The following is a 7,233-nucleotide window of genomic DNA, read 5'->3' on the forward strand; positions in this document are numbered from 1 at the left end:
ATACACTAACGTCTATAAACAAAGAGAATATATTCACGAGAGTTTTAGGTGCTAGAGTTTAATGCTGTTATCTGTGGACCCTGAACAGAGTGTCTGAAATGCATTTGTCCTGTCATGAACATCTGAGATTACCTTATGCTACCCATAATGCATTGCTGCCTGGCACAGCATGTGCTCACAAAACCTTAAAAATTAGCACATTATTTTAAAACGAAAACATATATCTGATATTTTCACTTTATAAACTTCAGACATGACAATAATTTTAAATAACTTGTCTAAAATGAGTGGTTAAAATTTGAACCATAAGTTAAACATGTATGCCTCTGGATGACTTGGTGACATTGTGATTATATTAGTATGGTGTTAAAGGAAATTACTTTTTTTTGGTCACCAGTTCTCCTTTGCTTACAGACGATAGAGTGGTTTCTGATTGCAGAGGGTAGAACAACATGCCTATTAGGAAACTTTTAACAGGTAGGTCTCAACAGCTTTAACAGTTTTAAAAATGTTTTTCACTGTTCAGCTTAGTTTAGTACGTTATTGGTCTAAAAGTTATCGGACGGTAATTCATCGGAAGATAATTAGTCCGATGATGGTTTTTAAATTTATCTAAAAAGATAATCCGATAATGAAAACATTATCTTCGATAATTATCTGTTATCGGATTATCGGAAGTGTGCCCACCACTGCACAGAACACAGAAACAGGAGTGACACTTTGTTCTGTGGGCTGAACGAATTGGTGGGCGTGTCTGCAAACAGCAGCAGCTGTTGAGATCTCTGTACCTGCAAGTTACAGCTGGAGAACACATACCATGTTTTGAAGAACATGACATTACAACTCTACACCATGAGGTGCGTGTGTGTGCTTGCTGTTCTCATGTGGAAATACATAAAAACATATATCACCTTTGCAATGGGCTGGTGCAACCACACAGCACACACATCGGCAGGCTGTGCCAAGTGAAAAAGACTGTCAGATCATGTGTATACTCAGCTGGTGATCTGAATGTCACATCGCCCATGTGAGCTATGGTCCACATGACGCGGGTCTTTCCTTCGGCGTGCCACTCACAGTGGGGCCAGCAGATGTGGACATAATAAGAGTGCATTGTTTCATTCATGTCATTTCATGACTGTACGTCTATGACCATGGGTCATATGCAGAGGAACAGAAAGACCATACTTGTATTGTCTGCTCAATAAGAGGAATTAAATGTTAGAAATTGCTATGTTTTTGCTGTGTGGTTTGTTTTTTTCCCCACAGCAGCTGCGCCATGTGGTGCGATACGTTCCACGTGCTTACACTGCGTTCGTGCACACCTCTTAGACTGTGTGTAGCTTTTTTGTTTGTGGATTTTCTTCCTGCTTTTCTTTCTGCTTCATTCGCCCAACGTTGTGTTATGTGTGAAGGGGCCATTAATGATGTAAATGAAATCCAAGACATACTCAGTGATTTGGAAATGTTTATGTTGCCATTCCTTAATTTGTATGAGCAGTAATTCTTATTTACTTCTTTTACACGTGAGCTCTGAAAAAGGATACACACATATAAGACTGGTCAACATGATTTTTCTTGGATGGAGTTTTTCAATGGATTTTTGGTCATTTGGGGGCACTGAATCCAAATCTGGTGTCAGTTGTTGCAAATCACATCATGTTTTTGAAATATGAAAACATATTTGTCATATCACGCATTGAAGCAAAAGCTGCAGTCTCGCGCATCTCTTCAGCGCCGTAAACAATATTATGGCTCTTGTTCACACGTCACGAACCTGGTTTAAAAATGATGCTTTTGAAGCTGCTTTGTGCATCATTAGTGGCATCAAACTCATGAATGAATGAGCAACTTTTGTATAATCCATCAATTTGTTTGTTTGGACATTGTGCACTATTGTTTGTCTGGTTGTGCTTTGAAATTTTAGCACATTGAATACGTTATATTGTTCCTGCACACTTCTTTGGTATTTGTTGTTGTGAGTATATATTCATTATTTTTTGTAGTATAAGGGGTGAGTATTTATAAGCTTTGCTTCTGCCTACACCCTTTCGGACACATGGGTACACTGTTAAGTTGTTCTATTTAAGAGTGTTTGTTATTGTTGATCTGTATGCCCAATAAAATTAATTAATTAATTCATTCATTCATTCAATCATTCAATCCAGAACATGCAGATTGCAAAACAATGTGATGTAATAGAGGAAATCTGAGCTCATTCAGCAATTCTGAATCAATTCTGAATAATTCTGCAATTACGCTAAATCAGTTCTCAAAGTCCATGCAAGAAAAAAAAAAGTTGACCAGTGTAGCTGGCCGTAATTTCTCAATAAATAATGTGATATTTTGATGACGTCTACACTGCATTTGAACTTCAATGTGGTGTTGTACAGATACAAAATTACACAAATTGGTGTTGTTGTCCAAGCATGTTTTTTTCTCATCTTTCCACACAGCTGTGTAGTTATTCTCCACAAAGATGGCTGCTAAACAGATTTCACATGCTGTGTCAACCACTCTGTTAGTTATTTGTTAATCACATTTTGGTTCAAAAGTGCTACTTTGACCTCTGATCTCAGCCCACCTCCAGGTCAGACCATGTAGCAATCATGGTTTCTGAGTAGAGATCTGAATAAATTGATTTTGTGAAGGACTCTGACCACAGATTGTGTGCCTCCAACTGCTTATCTTTTTGTTCCCTGTAGTCATGACTAAAATCAATTCAAACAGAACAGTGTGTGAGGCCTGTGTACACATCAACATCTGCCAGATGTTAAGAGAAGAATGAGATTTTGACAATATATACCAAATAATCTAGGTAACAGGGCAATTATCCAGGAACAAAGTTATAGTGACAGTAAAATATTTTGTTTACTATTAAAAAAATTGCTTGGATTGTGGGTTAGGTGGATTGGAATCTCTAAATTGTCCATAGGTGTGTGTGTTTGTTTGTCTGTTTGTGGCCATGCGACAGACTGGCATCCTGTACCCCGCCTCACGCTCTATGACTGCTGGGATAGGCTCCAGCCCCCCGCGACCCTTAATTGGACTAGGCGGTAGAAGATGAATAAATGAATGAATGTAATTCCATTATTCTACAATTACCCAATAGGCAACATTGTAACAAATTACAAAGAACCAAATTGGTTAACCATTTGTGATGGATATGTTAATGAAATCTCTCATGTTATTAAATGAAGCTGAGGAAACATTCACTTAATATCTATAGAAATGTTTGCCATTTTCTCATTTCATATAATCAGAGGTGCACACTGGTACTCATCATGCTCATGTGTGCTAAAAATCATTGATGCACAGCAGACAGCTCACAAATGAAAACACTTTTCCTACAATATGCCATTGCTTTCCTCCTATGAAGTGCTTCCCTTGTGTTTTCTGCTGTGCATCATTTATTTTTAGCACGCACAAGCACACCGAGTACTAGTTATGTGCACGCCTGCATATAATGAATGACATGAGTCGCATCTTAAGAGATAGTCACAAACAGTATCTGTCTATTCATTCATAACACATGAGATAAAACTGTTGTTTTCAGCCTCGTTGTGAGTTTCTCAGAATCTTGTAATAACCTGAAAAAATACGTAAATATGATCATGCGATTGGGACCAATGTACCATTTGCTGTGGTCACGAAATACAAATAAAAAGACTCGATAAGGCTTCTTTCATTCATTACTGGAGCCAGTGGAAAAAAGGTAAAGCTAGTTTGTTGGTGATAAGTTAATGAACCCGTGGTTAGGTTTGTTTTTTTTGTTTTTATTCTGATCCTTTTTATTGATAGCTTGATTTTTTCTGGCTAGAATCTTATTACTTATTAATCCCTAAGGATTACTATGCAACACACATTTGATGTTGACATTAGAATATGAGATAGATAGATAGATAGATAGATAGATAGATAGATAGATAGATAGATAGATAGATAGATAGATAGATAGATAGATAGATAGATAGATAGATAGATAGATAGATAGATAGATAGATAGATAGATAGATAGATAGATAGATAGATAGATAGATAGATAGATAGATAGATAGATAGATAGATAGATAGATAGATTTAAATTATGTTTCTCATCTCTTTGTGACAGATGGCAAAGAAAGTGCTTATTTTCAGCCTAATCATATTAATCCAAGGTATGGCTTTAAAGTTGTCATTTTGTATCTGTAGTCTCAGTTTTTTGAGTTTTAATCCAATTTAACTGTGCATTAATCTGTCTTCTTTAACTGACATCCTCCTCTGTAGCCTGTGGGTTGATTTTTGCTCAGACACCGGCAGCCCTGGAGGCTTATCCGGGAGTCTTACAGAGGGTGGCAGAAAATGCAGGTATTTTCAGGCGCACTCAGATGAAGATCTGCATGTAGCTTGAATTGCAGTTAGTTTGAACCTATCTGTAAATGATTGTCAGTTATCAGAACTAAATATTTAGTTTGCACTGATCCATCCATGTGTGGTTGCGTTGGTTTATATGTCCTTTGGAACCTGTTTGTTTGCTTGTGTCTCAAAGAGAAGTCAAAGCTAAAGTCCAGAATATGGGGGCACTTGTTTTGGGCTTTGCTGATGCTTACTATGAAGATCACATCCAACCAGTGACTGACAGCTACGTCCAATGGGTCTCAAATGCCAGAAGATCCTTATGGGAGAAGATCCAGACAAGCATCGACAACTACATGCCATTTAAAAGCAAGTAGTCCAGCTGATAAATCTCCTCAAGACTAAAGAAAAAAATTAAAATAAATCTTCTGGTGTCTGTAATGTTCAGTAATTTCCCTTTTAGGGTACTTGCATATACTTTAATGCCCATATGTTGCAAATCAAAATGTTGAGAGCAATCATAGCTTTGTGAATGTGAGACATATATTTGGTTAGAACACTGTGTAAAGATATAATCTGATTCTAAACCTGAAAACATGAAACACCTTTTTAGAATTTTTTTTTAATATTTAGTGAAATTATACCTTTAATGTGGATGAACTGTTTTGCTGTTAAAAATGGGTTTATCAAAGTCTTTGTTTCACAGAAGTAGTGCAATATATGAAAATATCTTCAGATAAATGTCTAACAAATGCCCAAATTTAAAATATCCCACATACAGAGTGAAAATGTTGTCTATCGCTATACATTATCCAATTTTTCAGAGATTTGGATCAAATGACACTAAATAAAGACTGTATGCTACATATCAAGCTTCATTCCTTCCTTCATTCAATCATTCATTCATTCACTCCATTTACATTACTTTTTTGTACAGAAACCTGTCGTCAAAAGACACACATTCATATCATCACATGTTCACTTTTATACCAGAAATATGTAATTGTGAGTGATTTATGATCATTTTGAAATAGTAAGATGAATTTACTTGAGACAAACTCAGAAACAAACAAACAAACAAACAAACAAACAAACAAACAACAGCAACAAAAAAAAACAGATACTGATAAACGGATCTATTGTGCTGTAAGTGAAGAGTATTACTGCATTTTCTGCTACTAATTCTTGTGCTTATCTTTCAGAAATAACCAGAATAAATCATCTGGTCTGTATGATTAAAATGTATATGTTTTGAGTGTTTTATGATCATATTGTGTTCATGTATGCTTGCACTGTCCAGTTGAACGTGTTTAGACTCATATTAGTATAATATTGTATTAGATTCAGGGCTTCTTTGTAAGAGCACATTATGTGTTGAAGATATTGTACTCGTCATCCTACTTTTTTCTAATTGTGGGAATAGTGTAACTTCTTATGCGGCCTGTTTGGTATCAGTGGAATGTCAAGCTAAGATGTACCCCGTCTATATTGTTGGTTTGGAACTAACTGTTGAACTGCAGGCACATCTGTGCACGTTAGCCTGCTGACATTTAAGATATATATTTTGGCTAAGGATAATCTCGCGAAGTGTGTTCATGCCCACGCATAGAGTTGTTTTGCAGGTTCTCACAAGAACAAGGGAGGAAGCCTGAAGCATGTGGCCATGACCTGTCCTGTACAGGCCAGTCAGAGACGGGTGTGGTAAAGACACTCGAGGGAAGTGACGTGCTAGAAACCTCTCCTTCCGAGTTAGCTTTAGCTTTGCCACACAACGCGAAGGGAGGAGAATTCCCAGAAGCAGACGGTTCTCATCAACCTCTTGGACCAATGAGAGGAAGGGACAAAACAACGCCTCAAGAATAGCTGTTATTTAAGTGGGTCAGCGATAGCATGGGGACTCTTCTTCTTATCTCCTGCTGAGAGCTAAGGCTACATCAGGGCTCAGAACAGGATCCACAGAGCTCTGTGTAAGACTGATTTTACTACTCAGTGTTGTTTTAAATAAAACTCTGTTCTGAACAGTAAATCAGACAGGGTGCAATCTGAACAGATTCTTTTGTGTCATGACTTCTTTGGTTCCACCTTCCCTGGGATCAATGGACTCGCGGTGACTGGCGGACGAAGTCAAGGGTCTTGGGCTCCAGTCTCCTCCAACAGCAGCTCACGTCAGGAGCAAACATTCACAGTTCATAGTTTCCATTGTCTGTACCTTGCAAAAGAACATATTCATAAAACACAATCACTTAGCAAAGACATATCCTGAAATACAATAAATAAATCCATAAATAAATTCCTCTGGTCAGTGTCAATAAAATCCATAGCTGCTGTGCGTGATTTTGATGACAAAATTCTTCCATGTGTGTTGCTGCCTTCACACAAGCACCTTGATCTCTCTCTCTCTCTCTCTCACACACACACACACACACACACACACACACACACACACACACACACACACACACACACACACACACACACACACACACATTTTCAACCGCTTAGTCCAATTAAGGGTCACAAGGGGCTGGAGCCTATCCCAGCAGTCATAGAGTGCGAGGCGGGGTACACCCAGGACAGGACACCAGTCTGTTGCAGGGCCACAAACAGACAAACCAAACACATTCACACCCACTCGCACACATACGGACAATTTAAAGATTCCAATCCACCTAACCTGCATGTCTTTGGATGTGAGAGGAAACGGGAGCACCCGGAGGAAACCCACGCAAACACAGGGAGAACATGCAAACTCCACACGGAAGGACCACAGGCGGGAATTGAACCCATGACCTTCTCACTGTGAGGCAACAGTGCTAACCACTAAGCCACTGTGCTGCCTCACCTTGATATCTACTTCACAAAAATGGATTTTCTTCATGCTCTTATTCCATTATTCTG

General features: G+C 38.2%; 1 long non-coding RNA gene across 1 annotated transcript; it reads left to right on the plus strand.

The window, feature by feature from the left end:
- Positions 1-4,118: 4,118 nt before the first annotated feature.
- Positions 4,119-4,642, plus strand: LOC117513256. The gene is made up of 3 exons (XR_004561516.1): positions 4,119-4,157; positions 4,267-4,347; positions 4,529-4,642. It is a non-coding gene; the product is annotated as an uncharacterized LOC117513256 (long non-coding RNA).
- The last annotated feature ends 2,591 nt before the right edge of the window (positions 4,643-7,233 follow it).

This window comes from Thalassophryne amazonica, chromosome 7 (genome assembly GCF_902500255.1).
Source record: "Thalassophryne amazonica chromosome 7, fThaAma1.1, whole genome shotgun sequence".
Classification (NCBI taxonomy): domain Eukaryota; kingdom Metazoa; phylum Chordata; class Actinopteri; order Batrachoidiformes; family Batrachoididae; genus Thalassophryne; species Thalassophryne amazonica.